Consider the following 25,859-nt stretch of genomic DNA (forward strand, 5'->3'; position numbering starts at 1 on the left):
CACCGCTCGCTCTTGGCATGAGGCTCTGTATGACCAGGCACCAAAGTAATGGAGCCAACTAATCACAGGCTGAGATCTCTGAAGCTGAGACAACACAAACCTCTCCTCCTTTAAGGTGATGATGATCTCTGGTGGTCGCATGGCAGAAAGTTGACCAACACGTCCTCACACCTGACGGTACCCACCATCTCTCATTTTGGACCCATTTGTGTTTGGTGGATCCCAGAAAGGATGTAAATAAAGGAGGCAGAGACCCAAGCATTTCTTCAAATAGTTACAACCTCCTTTGTTCAAGAACATTCTAGAGTATGAATTGGTCAAGGGCACGTCCCATTTTTACAAGGGCCTAAACTAGAGGTCAGCACATGATTTGATGCTCGGTGATGCCAGCTGAAAGAATGAGTTAAACTCAAGAAAGTCACTGTGTGGCTTACTCTACAGAGCTCCTGCTGTACCTTCTCTGTGTTTTTAAACACTAGTCAAACCCTCATCTGCTTTTTCAGTGTTAAGGGGTGCAGAGGTATGGATGAGGGAGAATATTAACTGGGTTGAGTCTGCACCTCCAGAGGCATGAGCTTTTGACATGGTCATCATAAATCCAGACCTGGTCCTTACACAGTTTTAAAGGTCAGGAGAACAGGTTGTGTTTTATTAGTTCATGCAGGCACAATGGTCTATGGGAAATGATGCATAAGGATCAAGGGGCACACCTATGTACACACTTAGAAGTGATTTCCAACAGGTTTGAAGCAGATACTTGCCTACTTCTCAGATCTCCAGCTTTAGCCTGCCTCTTTCACTCCAACCTCCACCATCAAGGTGGCCCAAGTCCTACAATGTATTTACCTTTGGTCCCAGGATCGCCAACCCCAACATGAGTGTGCCTGATAAACTCATCAGCTTCCCTAGGTGGACACAAGCTTCTGGAGGAGCTTGAACACCAGCATGGGTCTGGATAGTGGCTATGTCAGGGCCAGTATGTGGGGTGGTCATGGTGAACCAGAAGTTCCCATGCCCCTTGGAGCTAGAGGTGGATTCCAATATCTAGGCCATGCACATCCCCAAAGGGGAGAGATCAAGCCCTCAACGAGAAGTCCACCTCCTTCGCCCTCGAGGTGTGATTCTTTCAGCAACAGAAGAAGATCCTAGAAAGCAAATGGGACATCCTGCAGCAGGACAGAGTGGCTAGCAGCAATATGGACCGCCCATGTACAAGCTACATCAATAGCCTGAGGTAGTAGTTGATCACCTTGGGTCAGAAGAAACTAAAGATAGAGGTGAAACTTGGCAACATTCTGGCTTAGAAAACTCTAATAGCAGAAGGATGAGATCAACCAGAGATGGAGAATGAATTTGTCCCCATCAAGAAAGGTGAGGATGAGGCCTACACAAACAAAATGGAGCTGGAGTTGGGCCCTAAAACACTAATGGGTTTCCTCATGCAGACTCACTTAGAGGAGATCCATGTGCTACGGTCCCAGAGCCTGGAGATGGCTGTGGTTCTGTCCACAGACAACAGTGCTACCTGAACATGGATGACATCATGTCAGAGTCCATTCCCTGGGTAAGGAGATCCCAACAGAGATTGAGGTTGAGGCTGACAATGTGTAGTAGATCAAGTACAAGGATCAACAAATACTTGCAGGAAGGCACAGGGGTGATTTAAGAATCCTCCAAAGATGAATCATCAGCCATTTGCAGGCAGAAATCAAGGGTCTCCAAGGCCATGTCTGCAGGCTTCCATCACTGATGCCAAGCAAGGTGTGGGAAGCTGGTCATTAAGGATGGCAAGGCCTACCTGACCAAGCCAGAGGCTATTGGATAACAGGTCAAACAGGTCATTGCCCAGTTACTGCATGAGGACTGTGAGCTTGTGAGCTTCAAGCTGGTTACAGGCGCTGAGATCACCACCTACTGCAAGTTTTGGAGAGAGATGGAGAGTCTGGGAGGCAGAACTTTGGATTCTATATGAAGAAGATCATTGATGGTTACTTAGGAGGGTCAAGCTCTGTCTACAGGGGCCTCGGAAAACCAGGCTCCAGGGATGGTGTGGTTCCTTCCATCCTAGCTTCAGTTCTGCTGGAAGCTGTCATACCAAGGCCATGGTTATGAAGACGAGAAAGAAAATCACAACAGGCATCGAATCGTTGACGTCCTCTCCATGAGAAAGGTCACACAGGCCCTCCAAGCCTGCTTTCCTCCTGCATCTGTCCTCAGACCCTGGAGCCTATGGAAGAAACAGCTCCTTGGGTGAGTGCAGAGAACAAGGGGCTCACCTGAGGCTTCAGCCCGCCTTTGCGAGGAATCTCCTGCCATCTTCACCAAAACCCAACTTAATTGTCTCTTCTAAAATAAAGTGGCAGTTGGCTCTGTCACCCCATCTCCCAATGTGCTGTTTTAATGTCAGTCACGGCAGTGTTTATACCTATAGTCCCCATGTGTAGGAAACTAAGACAGAAAAATGGCCAATTTGAAGGCAGCTTGTGCTATCTAACGAATTTCAGATTAGAATGGGCTAGTAAAATCCTATCTCAAACAAGCAAGTAAATCTTCTAAGGATTTTAATTTTATTTTATTAATGAATGTGTGATGGGTGTGTTTGGGTGCACATGGGTACCTGCCGTGGCACAGTGTGAGGGTCGGAGAGCCTCGGCTTTGTCCTTGCCTTCTCTCTTGTTTGAGGAAGGGTGCCTTTGCTGTTTTGTCTGAATTTGACAGTCTTTCTACTCCAGAGCTTCTGGGGGCTTGCTTATCTCCATCTCTTGTCTCCCCACAGGAGGTCTTGGATTTCAGATGTCTCTCTACATGCACAGCTTTTCTGTATGGATGCTGAGGATCCAAGCTCAGATTCTAATGCTAGCACAGTGAATCTTTTACCTACTGAGCCATCTTCCTCAGGCCAAACACATGATATTTGGAGACATGTATTGACTTAAAATGAGGACGGTACATCAATTCTTTCATTCTTTTGATTTCTGATCAAAATTTTCTGGAAGGATGACATTAGCATGAGAATGTAGATTGATGAATGTAGTTAGAGTGAGGGAGTGAGATGATCTTGAATTCGCATTTGAATTTTATCAGCACCTTCTGTGTACAGAACAATGTGATAGCGCGAACCTAGATACCTTCTAACCTTTAATATTAGTGGATATTTTGTGAAATTCATATTACTATTTTCATGCTATAAATGAGTTAATCAAAGTTCAGAGGGGGTAATGCTGACACCACGGATGAGAAGAAATACATGAGTTACCAGTGCTTACAGAATCAATGTATAAGTTAATAAGTCACATAGACTCTGAACTCTGTTTCCAAATTCATCTGTCTGGAGTTCTGATGTAGCAGACAATGTAAAAACTTACTCAGCAGGCCAATCGGAATGACTCTGTCAAAGATCCTTCCCTGGCTGGAGGCAGAGAGAAGTGGACAAGTTACTTATCCCATATATGTGCTCATTCATTCTGGTAACAAATCTTAATAAGTGTATATCATGAAGCTGGTATTGCCTATAAATTACTCTGAGATGTAGAGAGGTGATGTAAGCAAGGCAGAATGGGGACTTTCTACCTCTTCTTGTTTTGGTTTCTTGTTTGTTTGTTTTGTTTCTTTGAGACAGGGTTTCTCTGTGTAATGGCTCCTTCTGTCCTGAAATTCACTCTTGTAGACCAGGCTGACCTTGAACTCACAGAGATCTTCCTGCCTCTGCCTCCTGAGTGCTGGGTTTAAAGGTGTGTGCCACCACTGCCCTAACAGAAGGATTTCTACTTTACATGGTTCTTATGAGAAGCCACTGACTCAGGAAGGGTCACAGGAATTCAGTCTAGTGGAGAAACGGTAAGAAAACAAATACAATACGATTGCATGGGAATTCATGGTTGAGCTTTGGAAAATATAATTTTTTTTAAAAAAAATAAAACTTTACCTGCCAGTTAACTTTGATAATTATTTTCCTTTAAAAAGGGTGCTCAGGGGCTGAGGGAAATGGCTCAGTTGACAAAGTGCTTGTCATGGAAGCCTGAGTTTCTGAGTTCCCTAAATAAAATCTGGGTGGTGCCCATCTCTAAGTTCTGTGTACTGAAGGCGCAAGGACACAGAGACAGGAGGATACCCAGGGCTCGTTGGCTAGACAGCCTGCTCAATCTCCAAACCAGATTCATCAGCAGACCCCCCAAATCAAGTGGAGATCGATTAAGGTACATGTGCGCTCACTCACACAAACGCATGCACATGCGTACACCATGCACAAACATATACCACATACACACAAAAATAAGAAATAAAAGCACTGTCGTTTCACTTCAGATGTTCAGGAGGCATGGGATGCAATTCTGCTTGGTCACGGAAGGCAAGCCCAGGCATCATTACCATGGTTTGGCAAAAGATTCATTTTCTGCAGACAGTATTGAAGGGAAGTGGAGGTTGACATCTATTTTCTCTGTAGGCCTATATTCAGCTGGGAAACTGTTGTGAAAAAACTAAGATGCCTGTGTCTCTGACTCTGCACTCACAGACATCATCAGCCACAAAGCCACGTGTTCTCTTGTGGCCCAGACCCTCCCAGTAGAAACAGCAAGCTGACAGAACCGTTCGTCTTCTCAGCGTGTCAGGCAAGGTAGATATTTTTGGTTGGAACATTACCAAAACACAGCTTTGCTTCAACACACACACACATGCACACACACACACACACACACACACACACAACTTTGTTTTTGTACATCTCTCAAAGCTGATTATAATATTCCTCAGGAAAAGAATCTACACACAATGTTGAAACCACATGTCTTGGAAAAGAGTCAAAAGATTTATAGCTTGGATTGGAGACGGAGTATTAAAATAGCATCTCTATCAACCATAGTCATCCGCTCCAAGAGCACACACATGGTCCTTCTGTCCGTGGGTGAAGGTCATGCAGGGGTTGGCTCACTTGAAGATGATTATGGACACCTTCCAATGCATCTAGGCTTTGGTTTTTACTTATCAGATGCACACTGATACTATAAGAAATTCCTTTTGGAAAGATCAAAGGCTATGGACAGCTCCAAAACCATAGCAGACTGTACTGATCAGACATGACATAGGTACAAAACCTTAATACTCACTGATATACGAAGTGTATGCTACATTTAGCTTTGATGTATCTGGTTTATTTTCTTGGTAAATAAAGAGGCACAATACACCATCATGTTCAATTACCCTTGATGCCAGTATGTGCTCACCTCTGAGACATGACCAACAATTTTGAGATTATGTCTGTTGCTGCTTAACATCTGTTAATTTCATCAGCACCAAAGCTTTGAGTTCTCCATTAACTAACTAGGAGACTTTTTATTCATGGCACAAAAGAGAGTATTGTGTTCTTAATTCATCCTTGTAAGTATAATGACTTTCTACTGGGTAAATTTAAAGTTTGAACTTCAGACAGAAAGCATTTGGAGGTGGGGAGATGGCTCAGTTGGTAAAGTGTGTGCATGCATAGGGACCTGATTTCAATCCTCAGAACCCAATATAATAAGCTGGGCACAGTGGCATCAGTTTGTAATCCCAGTTCTGAGGAGGTAGAGACAGATGGATCTCTGGGGCTCCCTGGCCAGTCAGTCTAGCCTACTTACTGAGGTCTAGGTCATTAAGAAACCCCATCCCAAAAAAACATGGACAACAACTGAGGAATGACACCCGAGCTGCCCTTTGGCCTCCACAAGCATGGGTACACATGTGCACCACTTACACTCCTGAACATGTGCACAAACACACATATACTCAAACTCACAAAAGAAAGCATTTTGTTGTCATTTGCAAAAGACATGGAGGAAAAAAGAAAGGTTTTCCCCGGAATACGACACTATACTAAACACGGCCTTCTGCTGAAGCAAAACAGCTGAGATGCTCGGCTTAAGAAGACAGGTCTGTTTTGATTCACAGTTTTAGAGGTTCAGACACTGACACTATCAGAGATTTCCTACTTCTTAAACCCCTTTGGAGGACCTCAAAGGCCGTGGACATCCCCCAAATCACAGGAGAGTCTACCAATCAGACATCTGCCATGGGCACAATGTTTTACTTTGTTATGATGATGTCAGTCTTTCCGATCAAAGTCCGATCATCATGATCATGGGTGTTGTCCCTCCGAAAGAAGAGGGCAGTTGAGTAAATGTTCTACTTAGCAGGCTGAAGTTAAAAGTGCCAAACCTGATTTAAATCTTTGAAGGAAAACAGTTTCTTGCGTGATTGACAACAGTCGAACTCCCAAGATACCTATATATTCATCTCATAGATATTTAATTCAGTACATAGTCATATCCATTTATGTTGATCTGTAGTAGCTTCCATTTCTTTCTTGTTTAAAATTTTTTGTGTGCTTGTGGGCATGTTCACATATTTGTTCATGCACATGTGTGTGCATGCATGTGTGGGTGTGTACACAAGTGCAAATGTGTTGTGTGTGTGTGTGCACTCATGCATGTGTCACAGTGTGAGTGTGGAGGTTGGACTATTTGTAGGTGTTAGTTCTCCTCTTCCATCATGTGGATTCTAGGCCTTGAACTGAAGTCATCACACGCTGGCAGCAAGCACCCTTACCTACTGAGCAAGCTCACTGACCCCAGCCTTTATCTTTTGAGACCAGGTGTCCTAGTGTGCTTTCTGCCACTGTGTTATAACATTGACAAAATCAGCATGGGGAGGAAAGGGCCTGTTTCAACCTGCAGTTTACAGCCCATCAGCAGAGAAAGTCAAGGCAAGAACTTGAGGCTGAACTTGGAGGCAGGAACCAAATCTGAGACCACAGAGAAAAGCTACTTACTAAGTTGCTCCCTCTGTCCACTGTCTTCTAGTTCTCTTGTCTGATCCAAGATCACCTGCTCAGGGGTGGCATTGCCAATAGTGTGCTTGGCACTCCCACGTCAATCATTAATCAAGATAATGTCCCCACAGACATACGTGCAGGACAATCTGAGGGAGGCAATTCTTCAGTCGAGGCTTCCTTTTCCCAGGTGTACCAAATCGACAACCAAGATTACCTGCCGCGAGTACAGACAATGGCTTTTGCAGCTCAGAGCTCCCAACTCTTCCATTTTCCTCCCACAAAACAACCCAAAGCATGAAAGCCACATGGCCACGTTCTCCACAGCCACATCCCTTGGGCTTATGGTTCCGGAGAGAGTTCATAAGCTGCAGAGAGACATGGCAGCAGATGGCAATAGCAAGAAGCTAAGAGGTCACATCTTCACCTGCAAACAGGACACAGAGAGAGCACACTAGGAGTAAGGACAATCTAGGAACTCTCAAAGGCCACCTCCAGCAAGGCCTCACAGTCTAAAGGTCCCATGATCCCCTCCAACCAGTTGCACCAACTGGACCAAGTGTTTGAATAAATGAGCCTATTAGAAACATTTCTTACTCAAACCACCACACAAGGTCTCTCACTGGTCTACGAGTTGCCAACTAGGCTAGGCTGGCTAAGCAGTGAGCTCCAGGGATCTGCTCATCTCAGTCTCCTCCGCCCTGGGATGACCAGGGTTTGCCACCGCACCCAGCTTTTGTGTGGATGCTGGCATTTGAACTCATCTCCTCACACTTTAAAGACTGAGGCATTTCCCCATGCCCACCAGCTTCCATCCTAACTGTACTCTATAAAGGTATATCGCCATTCAAGAGGAATACCATTTCTGAGGTATTCCCAATTTAAAAAAAAAAAATGAGATCATCATGCCAAGGTGCTGGGGAAAAACAAGAGACAACTGCATCAACTAGCACACTTAAGGACTTTCTCATCTCCTGAACAGCATTATGGGAAATTCCTGCCTACTTCAAGGTTGTCTAATTCAGCCTGATCCTCAGTTAGGGATAGAGTCACTGAAATTAAGATTTAGGGTCAGGATTTCACAGATACAAGTTTTAAATATAAAATACAAATTTTGTCTAGACGTGAAGTAAATTATTTTTATCTCTTTACGTGACTGGAAGGGTTTTAGATTTAGTCTGGCTTTACAGCTTCCTTCCTTTTATTAATCAGCAGGGAACAGTCGACATTAACTCACGACTGTGAATTTATGATCTAGAGGGTCTTCCCCACTCTTAGCTTCTTTCTGTTGTTGATTTAGTGTGTTGTGAGATCAATATATTGATCAAAAATGGAGGTACTAAAATTCAGGTTGACTAAGTTATTAAATGTGAAAGAATATTATCATACTCTTTAAGTTCTAAAGAAAATCAAGTTTGTATGTAATAGAAACCTAAGGTAGAACATCTGCCTTTTTTTCAGACAAGGTTTTGCTATGAAGCCTAGGCTGGCCTTAAAGTCATGATCTTTCTGCTTTGTCTTTTTGAGCAGGATAGAGGGACTCTTGGGAAGCGAGACTGCAGAGCTAAGCAGTCTGTTTCACTTACTCTTTGAGCCTGTACCTTCATTCTTCCATGGCCATTTCCTTCTCCATCTTGCTTTAGATTTCGGAGGGTTTTCCCATTATCTGTGAGTCCCAGAGTCAGTCACTGATTCCAAATAGAATCCTCAGATATCAGAAGTCACAGGTACTGCAAGTGGATGCTACTTACTGCTTCTGAAACAAATGGCCTCAGACTTAGCCTCTTAAAACACATTTGTTATCTTCCTGTTGTGACAGATGGGAGCCTGGGGTGCATCTCGCTGGGCTAACGTCTTAGTGTCCAAAGGGGCTGCATTTATTCCTGCGATCCGAAAGCTGCTTTGCTGCCCTTTTATGGGTTTTAAAGGTCTCTGTATCCCTTGCTTATGGTCCCCTTCCTTCATTTTCAAAGCCAAGAACTTGAATTGGGATCCTTTCATGTTATATCCCCTGTCTGTTGTTCCCCCTCCCTCTTGTTCTTTTTCAGCCTTTCCGCTTACTTCTAAGAACTCTCATGATTATTCTAACAGGCCATTTGTCCATTACAAGACCGTCATATCTACAGAGTCTCTCCTGACGTATAAGGTCATGTGTCCACGGGTATTAGGATGCAGACAAACATTCATTCTGTTTGTCAAAATATCCTTGGGACTATGTAAAAAGTTATGTTCCCAGGCCTGGGATGGTAGGAAACTTAGACAGTAGATGCAGGGTCCTCAGTTTGACCCCTACTGTCCCAAGGCAGCGCCAGTGTCTTTCAGGGCATGGTGAATTCTTCCTCCTGAAAAATGGTGTTGTGTCAGTTATGGGAAGCAAGTGAATTTCCCCAAAACTGTACCCAGAATATTGAGTAGACAGATATGGCAGCCAGTAGTAGTATCACCTACCTCTCTGGCCATGACCTTTCTGATATTCTGATCATAAAAAGGACAGGGAATCCACAGCCCCTGAGCAAGCTCTGGCTGGCAGGAACCGTGAGTTTCCCAGAGCGCCTGCTACTGCTATTTTAAGGTTCCATGAGGTACTTAGCATTAGTCCTGAAAGAGTTACTGTTGCATTCGGAAAGCTTTATTTTTAAGAATATTTGATCCTTAGGGAAGAAATGTATGTCCTAAATTTGCTACACTTGAAAAGAACCAAAGGGCAGCCAAGACTTCTTTTTGACATTATTCTAATCTCTCCTCCCAAGAGGCGGATGCTTTATGGATCCATATTTTGGATTCTGTTAACCATTTTCTGCCCAGTATTAATTGGTTTTTAGATTTTCACAAGCTGAACATTTTAAAATCATGCTTTTAAAACTAAACAACAACAAAAAAAATTCTCTAAACCTGTAATACTTTTTCTTATCCAAATATTCCCTTTCTCCCTTCCTTCCATCCTTCTCTCGTTCTTTGCTTCCTTCTCCTATTTCCTTCTTTCCTTATGGCAGTTACAAGGGCTTGAACCCAGGGCATCGTGCATACAGGCAACCACGCTGCCACTGAGCGGTACCCCAGCCTGAAACTCCCGTCTTCTTATTTCCATAATTTATGATTGGCATTCCATAGAACGGGGAGGCTTGCAAAGCTCTGACAGTGTGGACTGTGCTCCACAGTTTAAAACCATTGTGAGATTCACCCTGTATTGATCAGAGGAAAGACTAGGCGCAAACAAAATCGCTACCATTGCCAAGGGCACGTGTTTAATTGGCCAGAAGCTTCTGCTAAACAAGGCATTCCACATGTGAATTTAATACACCTGGGAAGGCTACCTGGCATTCCAGACTCGAAATGAGAGGAAACGGGGTCCTTCTGGGCTCCTTAGAGAGGAGTCAAGACTAAAGTGAGTAAAGGAAGATTTATTTCTCTGCTGGGCAAACAGCACAGAATTCCTTTTGATGGTAGACTTGTTGCCAACACAGAAAGAGACCCAGTGTCCGCAAACTCTGCCCTTGATCATGGATGCATTCAAAGTCACAGTAAGGATAATTGTCGGACATGTGCAGCCCACATTTCCCATTCTCTTAAAGCATCTCGGGTGAATGAGAGGGAAAGACAGTATTTCTTTTTTGCAACCCTACAGGTGGTTCTAGTTACTCAATCTGTATGTCTAATTGCTCAGATGTTACCTGAGTGGTATGGAGTGCGCATAATCTTCTGTAAAGTTCCTTCGTCCCCCTCCTGGAGGCTGCCTGCACCTTCTCCAGCACACGGAGGCTTTTCTGCATGCAAAAGCTGAAGTATGCCCTCTTCCTGTCTCACCCTTTGCCACGCAGACTCAAGAAGCTGAGGCTGACAAGCCTAGCAGTGAAGGTTTGGGGGAGGGACTGCCACCAGCTGTTGCTAATAAAACAACTGCAGCCTCTGCCTCAGTACTTTCCTCCGACTTCACATCCCTGTGGTGTTGGCAGTAATTGGGAGGGGAATTAAGGGAGCATTCCTCTCTCCAGGGACACAGTAGGAATATTAATATTAATGCGACTTTCTATTCCCTCAGATGGGAAAGGATAGGGTAAAATGTTTTAAAGGAGGCTGATCAATCATTCCAATTCTGGCAAGAAAATGATGCCTTTGCATTTAAGGAAAAAAAAAGAAAAAAAACATCTGGGTGGAATCAGGGGTGATTTTTTTTTCCCCAAAGGGGAGACGGCAATCCCAAATTCACCTCTACGATAGAATAAGCTTTTGCCCCTTTTGAGACCTTTGGCCCCATGGGAAAGAAAGTAAAACTTTGAAATTCATGCCTTGAAAAACCAGTACCTGTGTTTCAGTAGCCCTGTGTCTACTGCTTCTCTGAATTATTACCGGAATCCCCGAGGGCGTCTGGGGTGGTCAGACTCTCAGGACAGAGTGGATGCGCTGAGAGCCTTTCTGACCCTTTGAACCCACATCTGCCCCAGTCAAGCGCTTTCTGAGTTCTGGGCAGCTTAGGAAGTGTCTGCCACCACCAGCTCTTCAGAACTCCAGGACTCAGAGCCCCGCCTTTCAGCGTCTGGGAGGTTGCTGCTGGCCCGTGCTCAGGGCACCAGTGAGATCGCACAAAGGACTTCGGAGGTGGGCAGATAGACATGGGTTTCTCAAGACTTGAAAGGTTTCAAGGTTTTGTTCCTGGAAGTACAAGAGGGGCCTTGTGTGGGAGACAAAGATGTGTGGGCTTGGGGAGGGGGTAGGGACAGTCTGCTCCTTTCACTGTCCTCGTGCTGAATAGTGACGGGCCCAGCATGGAGACATTTGTGACCTCCATCCCCCTTGCCAGATGCCAGACGGCCATTAGTTAACCAGAGAAGCGACCTTTCCAGTGACATTCCGCCACCCGTTCACTCCCCCTGGGGAGGCCTAGGGCCTCAGAGCTGGCGTCGCTGCAGAACAAGGTGCAGTTTACTGGAGGCGCAATGAGCTCACGGAACAAATTTGGGAAAGCACAGCAAGGCAGAAGCATCGACTCGAAGACAGAATGAGGAGGAGGCACGCATTCAAAGAGGCTTTCTGTCTAGTGGGAGTTTTTAAAGATCATTGCGAGAGCCCAAGGGGATGATGGCTCATTTTCCTGAAGAGCATTTACGCACATGCTGCCCATCCCTCAGCCTTTATATTTTTAGGTGATTCCTTAATTATCCAGACCCCTAGGACCTCTTCTGCTGCTTTAACAGCAGGATTCATCCTGGGCTCCCCATCACCGTATCTGGCAGAGCAACCTGGGAATTTCCCTCTCATTCTCCCCTGTCTATCGCCCGCTACCTCTGCCCTTTATCCCTGCCTCCATACTCTTTCATGCTCTATTCTTGAGGAAGATTTAAATCAGCATTGACATCATTGAGAAGGCCTTGCACTGAGTGATGTGACATCTCCTGTTGTTTAGTGAGACATTGTCCCCCACCAGAATGTCACCTCTACTCTGCCACTGAAGCCTCCCCTGAACTGGCCCTGCATATAAAAAGTTCTTAGTGAGTTTTCAACTTAATGAGTGAGCAGATCTTTGTTGTTCATCCGCTAAGATCATAGATCTCAAGAAGGTATCATACAGTGCCCCAAGGCAGAAAGCTGGCCTCATTGAAGTGGACAGATAAATACCTGCTACATTACCTTTTCTAAGATGCATTACCATTGTTCCGCTTCTGGACCACACGCAGGTGAGGCGCTTCAAAACCCCTCCTGGGAACACACATCCGTACACGTGGTTTCTAAAGAAACCCTATTCTACTCTTTAGTACATTATGTTATTGCTATGGAAACGACGGTATTTTAAAGAAGAACACTGGAACTTTCCAAATACAGTATTTATTCTTCTGCTGCTAGCAAAATAATGTGTTTCGCCTAAGAACTTGTTAGGTGGCCTGCAGCTAAATATAAAAAGACAGATTCTCGTTGTGTATAAGTCTATGGGAAAATTTGGACCACCAGCTTTTCAGGATGCACGTGAAAATAAACTCCCTGCAAAAATTCTAGACGAAATTGGGGCCTTCAATGAAGCACTTAATATGTTAGGTTTCCTTTTTGAGTTAAAGAACCAATTTAGATGTGGACCCTGGAAATGCACTTTGTAGATTCCACCCTGGCGGTGCCCCTGGGGTTTCAGAGGATCAACGCGGCTTATTGCTGGCATCCATCTGGTTCAGTGGCCCCAGCTGATAGGCTGATGTCTTATTTAATCAAGATGTTAAGGGACAAAGTATGAACTCTGAGGCTAAAAGGAACAGAATGGGACTGCTTGAGTGTTGCCAAGGGGCTGTTCAGCTCTTGTGTACACATTCCACTTTCCACAGTAGCAGATAACACCCACTGATAGCCTCGCCCTCCTTCATGGTGTTAGTTTGTGAGTTCGTGTGTTTGTGGTGCTGGGGACTGGACCCAAGGTCTGGCACACAAGAGGTACCTTCTCCACCATTTGGAACATACCTTGGCATTAAATAACTGATGTAGCTTGGGTCTTAAACACCCTCGCCTTCTTTTGGTCCTCAGCCTGGCCTTCTGGGAGATGGTGGATGTTGGGGTAGGGCCTAGGAGGATACCCTTAGGTCAGGTGAAGGTGTGCCCCAGGTCAATGGTATGACCCTGGTATCTTTCTCTCTCCTCTCTCCTTGGAGGTATGTCCCTTGACACTCCAGCCTCACCAAGTTCTCCATCCTTTCTAATATATATATATATATATATATATATATATATATATATATATATATATATATTGCTTTAATTTATTATGATGATGGTTTTGGGAGGGAGAGTGATTAGGTGACAACTTTCAGGCGTTGGTTTTCTCTTTCCACTCTGGGTTCCAGAGATCAAACTCAGATTCCTCAGTCCTTGGCTGCAAGGCCCGCTACCTGCTGAGCCATCTCAACAGCTTGAGCTCCCCATTGCATAGGGCTGCCTTGAGGGTTAAGTGAGATTGCAAACAGGAGACCTAAAGCAGGTCTGAGCAAACATGACTTTCTTCTTTTCCCTGTTAGTGTAAAATAACTGTCATGCTTCCCCTTGTCCTTTTATCTGTTTTTTTTTTTAACCATTAAAATGCAAGGTTTTTGTTGTTTGTTTTATGCTCAGTAGCAGGAGGTGTCAGATTAGGATTCCATGAACATAGTTCGCTTTAGCAGATATTTCTTCTGCTGGGAGTTTAGTTCAGGTTTAAGATAAGAACTCAACTGACAAAATCTGTCTATTGTTCACGCCGTTCTAATTGGCGATGCCTTCCATGCAAGAACTCTGAGGAGAGTCAGGAGCGGGGACACAAGCCTGTGAATTTACATTTCAGAGAACTCTGACTTTTCAGATTAGAACTGATCTGCTAAGGCACTGATTTATACAATGTGGCACGCTGCCTTGATGGTGTAACTGAGAAAAGAACAGACCTTCTGGTTGACATGTGGCCTGCAAAGCCAGCGTCTTCTGTGAACTTGCCTGTGGGCCCAAACCCATCACAGCAGTGTCTCGTGTTGATCCCCAGAGTTTTCAACACACGGAACTCTAGGTAACATCCACCAGGCAAAAGGAGTTGGTTAGTTGGTTTAAATCTATCCATCTTCCCCAACTTAGGTGATTTTTCCAAACTTTGATTTCATTAAAAATACATCTACGTTTACACAGGGGAACAAAAAGGTTTACTTGGATACTTTCACGTTCACTTTAAAAAGTCAATGAAAATGTACTTAGTTTCCATTTTTAATTGGGCTAGACATAATTAAATCCCCAGCACAACAAGCTGGAGGAAATCATATCCATGTAATTCTCTAGCGCTCTGATCAAGCACTGTGAGGCTCATAGCTTTCACCCACTGTGTTTCACCGCTGATCCCCTCTCCGTCTGCCCTGCAGCAAGCTTCCTCTCTCTTACTCTCTCTGTCTCCTACATCTTCTCTTGGTTGAATTCTCCGAGGACATCCCCATCCTGTCTGGCTCCAATATGCATTCACGACCCCTGCTTTAAGCTGCTCCGTGATCTGGCTCCATCACCAGAACCGGCCCTTTCCCTGTTCTACCATCCTTCCCAAGCATCTCACCGAGCTTCTAAACCTTCATCAGTTTTCTTTCTTTTCTTTCTTTTCTGTCAGTCTCATCCCTCCAGCTTTCTTAACTCGGCAGGCACCAACCTGTCACAGAGAATTCAGGTGCCCTTAGCTGAAGTTAGCCACCGCAGCCTGTGCGCTCCTCACTGTTTTCCCTGGCTCTCATCTGATACAGGATCCTGTGCGGCTGTTTTCCTGCCTCTCTCCTAGCATACCTTTTTTAGGGCCTCTCTTCAAATGAATTCTCTTAGAGACTTAACTGAGATTAAGAGTTTGACAGTTCCAGGCATGGTGGTACATGCCTGCAATTCCAGTACGTGGAAAGTAGAGGCAGCAGGATTGGGAGTTCAAGGCCAGTCTCAGTTACAGGTAGAGTTTGAGAGCAACTGAGGCTCCCCATGACCCTGTCGGTAACAAAGAGCTCAGTTCACAAAAATCAGCTAGGCAACAAATAACAACAAAATAGCCAGGAAGGCAACACCCGGGCCTTCCAAAGATCCTGGACGTTCATGTGGACTTGTGTGCTTCATCTGTCTTCCGTGTGTCCTCCCTCTTGTTCCGTCTACCGGGGGTAGAATTCTGCCTATTTCTGTACCTCCAAATCCTGCCCTCCCTTTAAGAAACAAATCAGGGCTGGAGAGATGGCTCAGAGGTTAAGAGCATCTCCTACTCTTCCAAAGGTCCTGAGTTCAATTCCCAGCAACCACATGGTGACTCACAACCATCTGTAGTGGGGTCTGGTGCCCTCTTCTGGCCTGCAGGCATACACACAGACAGAATACTGTATACATATTAAATAAATATTAAAAAAAGAAACAAATCAAACGTATATTCCTTTCTCATAATCCAAACACAAGTAGTCCTCTGCTCTGGTAGCATATGCACCCCCTTCCTCACCTCTTTCTCCCTTGTGCTGTAAGCCCATAGACCACTCCTCTCTTACCTCCTGGGAACCCTGGAAGGTTGGGATCTGTGTCAGGTGCACGCAGTTGTGTAAGCTGCATTTCTGTGGGTGTTGCTATTTTCACACTGGTCACAAAACTGTGTCACAAAAGTCTCCATGATGCTTTCTAAACCACAAGGCCCCAACTGTCACGTCCCTTTAACTCCTATGCACAATTTTGTATTCTCTAATTTTTCTTCAGTTCTGTCACAATAATACCGTTTTTTATGGTCTGTAGCAAGCCTCTTTGGGTACCAGCTTTCTGAAGGCATTTTAAGCACATCTATTTCATGATGTACACAGTAGGAGCTAAATCAATATTGGATGGATGAGTGAGTATATTTTGGGTGATGTCATCCAGAAAGCTTAATTTCGTTAGGGGAGAAATCTGAAGTTTTTGCTAAGTGTGGTGGCACACAGTCTTCAGGAGGCCAACATAGGCAGGATGCAAGTTCCAATCCATCCTGGGATTGACTTGAAGCAAATTCCAGGCTCCAGCCTAGGCTACAGAACAACAATAACAAAAATCCTGTTTTACACATACACACACACACACACACACACACACACAGAGAGAGAGAGAGAGAGAGAGAGAGAGAGAGAGAGAGAGAGAGGAAAGAGAAAGGGGAGAAGTAGGAGGTGAGGAAGGGGGGGAGGGGGAGGAGAGAGAGGAGGGAAGGGGAAGGGGAAGAGGAGAAGAATTTGAAGTGTTTGGGCTAGGAGGAACATATTTGTTTTTCAGTTCTGGGTATGGAGCTCAGGGCTTCATTAATGCCAGGCAAATGCATTTCCACTGAACTAAAGCCCCAGCCCACGGGAGTCAGCTCCCTGTCAGCCCTGCAGTCCCAGCAACCCAGCATGCAGACCCCGCTCCAGACATCACGACTGAAGATCTGGGAGGAGTAGAGATTTCTCACCTCAACAATGTGGCTCCATAATCCTATTCTCCCTGTGTTGTGAGGAGCTGCAGGCAGGTCTGTTTTTTGTCCAGCCTGACTCCCGCATGGCTAGCTTAGCCCCGGAAATAACAACACACAAATTGTATTCATTTAAACACTGCCTGGCCCATTATCTCTAGAGAGTTAGTTACTGGCTAACTCTCACATCTTGATTAACCCATTTCTAATAATCTGTGTAGCACCACAAGGTGGTGGCTTACCAAAAAAGATTCAGCATGTCTGACCTGGTGACTGGCTCCATGGCGTCTGCCTCATTACCTTCTTCCCAGCATTCTGTTCTGTTTACTCCGCCTACCTAATTTTCCGTCCTATCAAAGGACCAAGGCAGTCTCTTTATTAACCAATGAAAATAACACATAGACAGAAGGCCCACCTACATCATCCCTGTCATCTCTGTCACTTTCTCTCTAACTGTGTGTGTGAGTGTGAGTGCATGCTCATGCGTGTGTATGCATGCATATACCTCTACCTCCCCAGCCCCCGTGATTATAAGCATGCATTTTTTTGTGTGTGGATTCTGTGGTGATCTCAGGTAGTCACATTTCAAGGCAAGCACATCCTTGGTTGTCCCGGCCCCTAGCATTCTCTTTATTGTGTTTCATTTTCATGTTTAGGATTTTGACAAATTAATATATTTTTAGATTATAATATAAACATAATTTGTTCTCAAATTCTAGCTGCCAAGTTCTGATTCTCATGATCAAAGCTAAACCTTTCTCGGGTCATAAGAAGCTACTAGATATTTTCTTTGTGTTCCCAAAGTTTCACCCCAGCAAGTAACTCATTGAGTCAGGGGACCAAGTTCAGATAATTAAGGAAAACTGGTGTAAAAAAAACCCCACAAAACAACAACAAAAAATTTCCATTGTTTCCTTAGTTTAGGATGACATGGAATATAAATTCTAATATGAATCCGACTGGGGACAGTTCTGCCGAAGAGGGCTCAGGTTCCTGTCTTACTCTATATGAGATGTGCAGTAGTGATGCTCTCTTACAAGCTCAGTTTTATTTAATTTGACAATGATAGGATGATACAGAAATCTCCAGGCACCACAGGCATCTTCAGATCAATGCACAGCTCCCTGGTTTGAAAGTGTTGAGGGTGCATATTTCATCATTGCAGGGCACATTGTAGTTCTTAATAGAGTTGGAAAAAAAACAATCACTCAGACCCCAAAGAGTCTTGCGTTCCTTAAAGAGGCTCAGTAGCCACCACAGATTGCCATGTTCAAACAAGGAAAGGAGGGCATTGGCCTAGCAGAATTCTCCAGCAAACCTCATGGGAACTGTAAGCATGTAAAGGTAGACTTAGAGCTGTACAGAATAAGGAGGGACATAGAAGGGCACAAATTAAAGTTGGATGTATTTGCATTTTGTTCTGTGATAAAACATTGATCAAACAGCTTGGGGAGGATTGTGGTGTGCACATCCCCATTACAGTCCACCACTGAAGGACGTCATGGAAGCAGTTCAAACAGAAACAGGAAGGAATCTTTGAGGAAAGCTACTTGCTCATCATGCTTGTCTGACTTGTTTTCTTATGCAATCTAGGACCACCTTCCTGGGGTTGGCACTGCGTACAGTAGACTGTGACTTCTCACACCAATCAACAATTAAGAAAGTGTTCCACAGACCAATACAATGAAGGCAGTTCTTCAACTGAGGTTCCCTCTTCCCATGTGACGCATTCTGATGGAGGCAATTCTTCAATTGAGGTTCCTGCTGCTCAGAACCGAAATAATCACACAGAAACTATATTATTTAAATCTTTGCTTGGCCCATTAGCTCTAACTTCTTATTGGCTAACTCTTGCATAGTAATTTAATCCACTTCTATTAGTCTGTGTATTGCTACGTGGCTGTGGCTTACCAGCTACAGTTGTGGTGTCTGTCTCCTGCGGGGCTACATGACTTCTCTCTGACTCCACTTTCTCTCTCCCAGCATTCAGCTTAGTTTTTTTTCCTGCCTAGCTCTGTTCCCCTATAGCTCTGCTGCAGGCCCAAAGAAGTTCTTTTATTTACCAATGTAATCAAGCATACAGAGGGAAATTCCACGTCACCTCCCCTTTTCTGTTTAAATAAAAAGGAAGGTTTTAACTTTAACATAGTAAAATTACATAAAACAGTTATCAAGCAAGAATTGCAGTTATATCTATTTTATCTTTTATTATAACTAAGGAAAACTATATTATTACTATCTATTCTTCAACTCCATCAAAGATTCCAGAAGGATATAATATTACCTAAGTAAATAGGAAGTACATTGTAAGCAACTTCCAAAACTCTAGAATTGACAGAGACATCTTGCTTCCTGGACAGTCACCCAAAGTTACTCTGTACCAATTAGGGCATCCATCTTCAGCCTACAGGCTCACAGTATCCAGTAAACTTTTCCATGAAGCAGGAAATTTCAAAGACAGGTCTGCCTATATTGGCAGTTTGTCAGTCACTTTCTTCTATGTCCTGCAGAATGTCTGGCAGACTCTTTCATGAAGCAGGAACCTTGACGGATCATCTTACCTTTAGGAAAGTTCAGCAGTCATCTCTCTGTGGGTTCTGCATGTCCAGTTTATACAGCATACCATCAAGCAGTCCAGACAAGAGCAGTTTCTCGACCAAATGGCTAGCAAACTCCATAAGAAGCCTCTTTGATGCCCATCTTCCTATTGAAGTAGCTTGCGGCTGCTAGGAGCGGATGTGTCTCACTGTCATGAAAAGTCCTAAGTTCTTAAAACATTTAAATACCGTATTCTATAGGTCTTTGAAATGTTTGAAGAATACCTATCTAATTGAAGTATATCTCTGTACATTTAGAAAATTTAACTAACATGACTACAAGCTTGACCATTATAAATGATTATCTATTCACCTATATTTCTTAATTATACACTACATTTTTAAATGAGCTACACACATGAAACCTTAAAAGCAGAAATATACATATAACAGAATTGACCTTAAATTTGTATCAATAGACCAAGATCCATACCAATGCAGATTTCTATAACATATCCCCCTTTAAATATAAACAAACATTTATAAACAATATTTGAAAATATGGGTGTAGTTATGTCCAAACTTCTTTCTGTTGTTTATTGGGCAAAGTAACTTCTTGAGGGGTGTTCAAGGTGACCTTTTAGGGGTTCTTGGTCCATCAAACCACATTAGCCTGGAATGAATGCACATGTTCTAATCCTCTGTGGAAACAAAAGAAGAACCTCTTTTCCAAAGCAACATATCCTTAGACCCATATTTTGAAGTCAAGATACCTTTAAAACATACATGTTCGTTTAGCTCAGCAGTCCCCAGAATCAAATGTCTCTCTGCAGTCAAAAAAAATTTTTAAAAAAACCACAATAATATACATTATCCAGACTCTCTGTGCATATTTAATCTTTATGTGGCTTGTTTTTCTTTACTCCTTTATCTATGACTATCTGTACTCTGTCCCTTTAAAGACTTTGATTCATTTTTTTAAACCATTTACTTCTTTTTATAAGAAGTATCTGTCTATATTCTTTTTCTTTTTCCTTCCAAGCCTATGTACATTTAGCCAACACTGTGACTCATTTAGAGGTCTTTTATGTCTGAATCTGTCCTATTGTGTATCTGTAATTCTTTACTGTCCAGGAGTGCTTCTTAAAATGCTAAGCACTTCTTAAAATTTAAGCTGCACCATTGCTAGGGAAATACGGTACTTCCTGCTTGCTCTGCCCAGTCCAACATGGCAGAGCTGTTTGCTGCTTCTGAGAGCCATGATCACAGTCCCATTTTTAGGCACACAGCAAGTATATGTTGCTTTTAAGCAAGCTGTAGCACTCTGGTCACAAAACCCATTTAAATGCTCTATAACCAGACCTCCAAAAAGAGCCAGAGCCATTTTAGCTATTTGCTGCCTCTGAGATTCCCATGTGACTCATTCTGATGGAGGAAATTCTTCTCTTGAGGTTCCCTCTTTCCATGTTACCCTTTCTGTTGAAGGCAACTCTTCAGTTGAGGTTTCCTCTTCCCATGTGACCCATTCTGATGGAGGTAATTCTTCAATTGAGGTTCCCTCTTCTCAGGTGACTGACTCATGTCAAGTTAACAATAATCAGGGCAATATCTGTGCAAAGGAGCCATAAAACTGAATACAAAGGTTGAACTACATCCCATTTGCTTTAGTCAAGCAAGCAGACTTTGTATCTAACTGGGACCTGCACACATCACTGAGGCAGAGTTGTGCATGGAAATGAGGAGCCCGTGACAGCACTGGTTTGCAGCTACCTAACACAACTTGTCTCCCCAGAATGGATATTTTAATCTCTAATTTATTAAAAGATGAAATGTTGGAATGTTGGAGAGATTGAAATCATTTGTCAGATCACGAAGTCCTCAAAACATTTCTCAGCCTTAATAACACATCTGCTCTTAGAATGTGGTCTCTTGGTAATAGCTGTCTGAAAGTGTCTGAATTTAGGGATTATTTGAGACAACAGATTTCCTTCTATTTGGAATTGAATGAGGCATCTGCTCCCTCCCCTGTTAGCTTTGTGCGATAGTCTCAAGGCATTCATAAAAGGCCAGATCATTTTGAACATTATGAGAAAGAAAGAAAAAAAAAGACCCCTGTCGATGTTGCAGATTCAGAAAGAGGAATTAAGACCCTTTAAAGGTAGTGTTTAATGTTTAGAGATGTTATTCTGTAGCTTACTTTATAATTGAGGGGACTGCTGTAGCTCCTACTAAAGGAGGGGCACGGTGTTCCAGAATTAACAGTTGAGGGACATTTTTTATAGAAATCTCAATAGACATTTACATTTGATCTCATTTGAGTCAATAGAACCAGCAGAACTCAGTGGAAATGGGCCTCTCTGAGCATTCCAAAGACCGTATGCCAAATTAATGCCCAACTGAAAGATGAGGCTACACACAATGAGAAACCACACATACGAAGCGTGCTCTTGAGGTCACTTTCCAGAGAACGTTTTCTAAAAGACGAACCATCACCAGCTTCCAGCATGTCTAGGAACAAATGCAATGAGCACAGAGCAACGCAAGACAGGGCTCGGGCACATTTAAAGGCGCGTAACTGATGAGAGCCTGGTGTCGCTTGTTAGCTGCAGTGACTTATTCAAAATCACCGTTTAAAGAGCTGGTGAAATTGTTCAGTTGGTAAAGTGCTTGTTGCCACAAGCGTGAGGACCTGAGTTTGATTTTCCAAAACCTGCGTAAAAAGCTATGCGTGGTAGCTATGTTTATAAGCCCAACATTGGGAAGGTAGAGCCAGGCAGTTCCCTGGGGGTCCCTGGCCAGCCAGCCTAGTCACGTCAGCAAGTCCTTGACCCTCCTGAAGACACCCTGTCTCACAAAACAAAGACAGTTCCTAAGAAGCAACACCCAGGATTGGATTCAGGGAAAGAGGAATTGAAGCCATGCCGAGAGACCCCCATGTGTCAGAAGATCTGACCCAAGGCAAAAAGGGTCCCTGAGGGAAGGAGATCACTGGTGGCAAATGTATAAAAGAAGGCCAGCAAGTAATGACACCCTGGGAAAGAGAAGGTAATTGGACAGGTGTTCCACCTTGGTTATTCTGAAGCAGCTACTGCTGTCCTGTATGGGCAGTGATCAGCCAGCTGTATTGTCCTTAGGCAGGGCCCTTGTTACAGCTCAGTGTTAAACGTCTGTTTGCAAAGTGCTGTTGTCTGAGAGTCTAGCTCATGACTGTGCACATTATGCATGTATATTTGTACATGGACACGGACTGATTTATAGGAAGAGTGGTTTTACAAGCAACAAAGTTGCCGTCTGTGAAGCTATCTGAAGATGACAAGATGCAAAATTTTAAAATTCAAAATGAGTTTGTCTAATGATAAACGTTTGTGTGTGTGCGTGTGTGTGTGTGTGTGTGTGTGTGTGTGTGTGTGTGCGTGCTTGCACTTATGTTCATGTTAGGGTGGGTGTGCACGCATATTCGTGTGAAGGTCAGATGTCAAACTTGGATGTTGTTTCTTAGGAGCTGTATTCTTTGCAAGACAGTGTTTCACAAGGGTCTGAGGTATAGTGTCTCACAAGAATCTGGGACATGGTGTCTCAGAGGATCTGGGACATGGTATCTCACAAGGATCTGGCACATGGTGTCTCACAAGGATCTGGGGCAGGGTGTCTCACAAGGGTCTGGGGCAGGGTGTCTCACAAGGGTCTGGGACATGGTGTCTCACAAGGATCTGGGGCATGGTGTCTCAGAGGATCTGGGACATGGTATCTCACAAGGATCTGGCACATGGTGTCTCACAAGGATCTGGGGCAGGGTGTCTCACAAGGGTCTGGGACATGGTGTCTCACAAGGATCTGGGGCATGGTGTCTCAGAGGATCTGGGACATGGTATCTCACAAGGATCTGGCACATGGTGTCTCACAAGGATCTGGGACATGGTGTCTCACAAGAATCTGAGGCATGGTGTCTCATAAGGTTCTGGGACATGGTGTCTCACAAGGGTCTGGGGCTTGGGCTGGAAGATCCACAGCTACATCCAGGGCAGTTTGTCTCTAAATGTGGCCTTTTCCAGTTCTCCTGTGGTTGGAAAGTACCACTGGCATTTAATGGGGAGCAGAGGGAGGAGGAGGCGGGGAGACGAGCAAAAGCCGAAACTGTTCTATGGGAACACAGATGGGTGCACGCAAGCAGCACCACACTCTCGAGAAACAGTCTCGAGCCCCTTGCTTCCACTGGGGGTGAGTCTCCTACATATTCCCAAGGCAGCCTCCCTTCCCACCCGGACATCTGCTTGATCTCCTTCTTAGTGCTCTCCTGACCCGTCATGCTGGTGGCTGCCAAAGGAGTCCTGATAGATAATTCCCGCAGACGTTCACCCAGAAACCTGGCAACTGTCATCTTCTGCTTGTCCCTTCTCGCTTATATACCGGAGTGCTTGGGCTCTGCCGTTCTGTTCACCTACAGCATCTTTGGAACTGGTTTCTTTGTCAGGGTCACAGCAGGTCCTCGGCAGACACCTTTGGTACCTTATGCCTGTCCTGATGGCCTTCCCCACCGAAAGCCTCTCTTTGCCATGCGCCTTTCACTCAGGGGAGCATCCCCCTTCCTGGGGATTCACAGGGCCAAACCTGCCTATTGGTTGTCATTGTGACCCTTCCTCCCATCCTCAATGATCTCCATAGCTTCCCCCAGCAGTTTACTTTTTATCCAATCAAGGATTTTGTCCGTTGTGGTTTCTCCTTCAGTGTTTTTGACCCAAGGTCTCACTGTCCCAAGGCTGCTACCTAACTCACTACACTGTGCTGCTTCAACCTCCATGGTTCTGGGATTACAGATAACCGGCAGAGTCAGACCTGGGCCGGGCTTGACAGCGCTTGCTATATACTTATTCCTGCTTAGACAATGCTTTATGATGATAGAAGCCCGAGTCAGTCTCAGTGGCCAGGAGATGAGTCCTGGTGGGGCTGAAGTTGCCATGTCTGAGGATGGCATCTGGAGGAGCAAGCACTATTGCTACAAAAGCTGACTGGGGAGGGGAGGAGGGAACAAGACAGGGTGATGGCTGTCTGGTCATGCTGAGCACGGGCTTCTAGACTTTTGTGATGCTGCTGTTTTGATACTAAATATCTAACCAACTGTGTCAACACTTCTAGACATCATCACCCATCGTATCTGAGTCCATTGCTGAGCATGAAATGAGGATGCCTTTCACGATGCCAAGCTGAACACAGGCCTCAGTTTGCAACCATGGCTCCTGATAGCTGCGTCAGAATCATGGAGGAGCGTTATGGTGATGGACACCCAGATTCTATCAGTCGGCCTGTGTGGAGCCTGGTCCCCTCAGGACTAAAGCACCACCATGGCTAAGAACTGTTAGACAAGCAGCTGCTGCCCCTGCTTGCCTGGCTTCCCGTCGCTTAATCCTCTGAAGCTCCCAAGATCAAACAGCATGGCCCAAACCTAGTAAGTAAAACAGTGGTCCTGGCTGAGACAATGGCCTCAAAATACAAGTGTCAGCAAGTCTGAGGCAGGGGGATTTGCCACAAGCTTGAAGTTAGCCTGGGCTGCACAGTAAGTTCTGGACTAGCCTGGGATACAGTGTGATAGATATCGTATTTCAAAAGCAACACACACACACACACACACACACACACACACACACACACACACACAGAGAGAGAGAGAGAGAGAGAGAGAGAGAGAGAGAGAGAGGAGAAACAGACAGACAGACAGAGACACAGAAACAGAGACATAGAGACAAACAGGGAGAGAGACAGGCAAACAGAGAGACAGACAGACAGATGGACAGAGACAGGAAGGAGATAAGGGGAAAGAAAATATGAGACGAAACTATAAATTTTTAAAGGGTAGGAACATTGCTTCTTATTCTTTCTTATTTTACTTTTGCTTTTCCTGAGATGGGGGACAGGTCTCACTATGCAATCCAGCCTACCCTGGAGCTCTCCACACCACTGCCTCCGCATCTTCAAGGCTGGCATAAAAGACACGAGCCTCCATGCCCAGATACCTTCATCTTTCAGCACGGCCCATCTCCCCAACAGGATTGTCTGCATTTTCATATTTTGTTAGCATCTTCCCAGCTACGGCTGCCATCAACGCCATAGTCTTTTCCTCCCACTCACAGACTCTCGGGGGAGCCTGGGGGGAAAAGAGGAAAAATCAGAATACTAATTGTGTCTTTCTTTAACATTGTGGCATTTAACTCATTATTATTTTTTTAGCTGTAATTTGAAAACTGCTGCATTCAAATAATCCTTTTCTTGATGCCTGAGGATTTTGGTGCCCTCTCCAAGTTTTGCCCAGGAGCCCAGGGGTTCTTGCCTCCTCAGCTCTCCTCTGTAACTTCCTCTCCATTTGTTCCTCTTCTCCAGGGAGGACCGGCTGGGAACTCCATGTGAATCACACCCTTGAAATCCACTACCAGCACCAATCTCTCCTCTGTGGAGTGTCCTGTTGGGTCTTTGCCACAAGCTATCGCTGGCCTCTGCGGGCGTGTGGTGCTTGATCCTCTCCAGAACCAGGACTCTCATGCTGCCCTCTACAGCAGAGGGAAGGGAACCTCTAACCAGTGGATGCTCAGTAAAGATCCAGTCATTCCAGAACACAGAACTGGGT

Source organism: Myodes glareolus, chromosome 5 (genome assembly GCF_982192425.1).
Source record: "Myodes glareolus chromosome 5, mMyoGla1.1, whole genome shotgun sequence".
Lineage (NCBI taxonomy): Eukaryota > Metazoa > Chordata > Mammalia > Rodentia > Cricetidae > Myodes > Myodes glareolus.